At 36.6% G+C, this 1,210-nt stretch overlaps 1 pseudogene; it reads left to right on the top strand.

Annotated features, from left to right (window-relative positions):
• The first annotated feature begins 870 nt into the window (after positions 1 to 870).
• LOC119471534 lies at positions 871 to 990 on the top strand (annotated as a pseudogene).
• The last annotated feature ends 220 nt before the right edge of the window (positions 991 to 1,210 follow it).

The following is a 1,210-nucleotide window of genomic DNA, read 5'->3' as shown; positions in this document are numbered from 1 at the left end:
TGTTCCTCTAATTGCCTATTTTTTTTTTGACCCTTGGAAACATTTATAGCAAATGAAGCAATAAAATTAAACAGAGTAAAATTTGTTAAAAACAAGAAAATTGATGTAGGCTCAGGCACCATTGTTACTCATATTCTTTTCCTATAATAGAATTATTTCAATTTCTAAACAGTTTTGGCTATTCATTGGTTTATTCAAAAAATATTTAGTGCCTACTAGGGCAGACACTATTCCTTGCCTATTGAGTATTCATTCTCTTTTCACTCCTAACTAATATAATCCCATCTCTTTCAAGATCTCAACATGTTCTGCAAAAATTATAGCCTCCAAGTTTCACTTGCAGCGAAGGGTTGCCACGTTACTAGGGCTAGATAATGAGAAATAAAGAAAAGAATTTTCATTTTTTGTTTTAAGTAGGAGAAATTTACCTGGCAGTATCTTCAACCTTTCTGTTTAGAATGCAGATGCAATTCCTGGAATTGTGGCAGCCATCTTGTAACCACAAGAATACAGCCAACAGAAATGGATCATTGAGCTTTGATTACATTTTAAAGACACTATACCAGCATTGGACTGCTTATCTTCAGCCTTTTTCCTGGTGATTAAAAAAAAAAAAAATCTCCATTTGGTTCAGCTACTGCAATCAAGTTCTGTTATTTGCAGCCAAATGCATTACCAACTGGCATATGTGCTAGTACCAGGTACTATGTGAATAAGATGTAGTCCCTAGCCTCAGGGAGTTTACTATTAAATGGGAGAAATATTAAATAATTAAAAATTAATGATTTAATTACAACTTCTATGAAGGAGGTAATTACTAGGGCATTTAAATTAGCCTGAATGAAGATGGTGGTTAGAGAAGATATTTGGGTCTACGGCCATACCACCCTGAACATGCCCGATCTCATCTGATCTCGGAAGCTAAGCAGGGTCAGGCCTGGTTAGTACTTGGATGGGAGACTGCCTGGGGGATACCGGGTGCTGTAGGCTTTAAAAAAAAAAAGAGAGAGAGAGAAGATATTTGGAAGTAAATAACATGCAAACTGAGACTTGGAGGATAACTAGGAATTAACTGGGCAGTGACAGTTGGAGAGAAAATTCCAAGGGGGAAGAACTTCTTAGTCCCTGTGAGTAAAACACACAGATTAAGGAGAATGATATTTTATGAAGCTAGAGCAGAAGTCAGATCCAAAAAATGCAGGGCCAAGGG

Source organism: Cebus imitator, unplaced genomic scaffold (genome assembly GCF_001604975.1).
Source record: "Cebus imitator isolate Cc_AM_T3 unplaced genomic scaffold, Cebus_imitator-1.0 Scaffold2, whole genome shotgun sequence".
In the NCBI taxonomy this organism is placed as follows: Eukaryota; Metazoa; Chordata; class Mammalia; order Primates; family Cebidae; genus Cebus; species Cebus imitator.
Note: the sequence above shows the minus strand (reverse complement) of the source record. Positions and strands in the feature narration are given on the sequence as shown.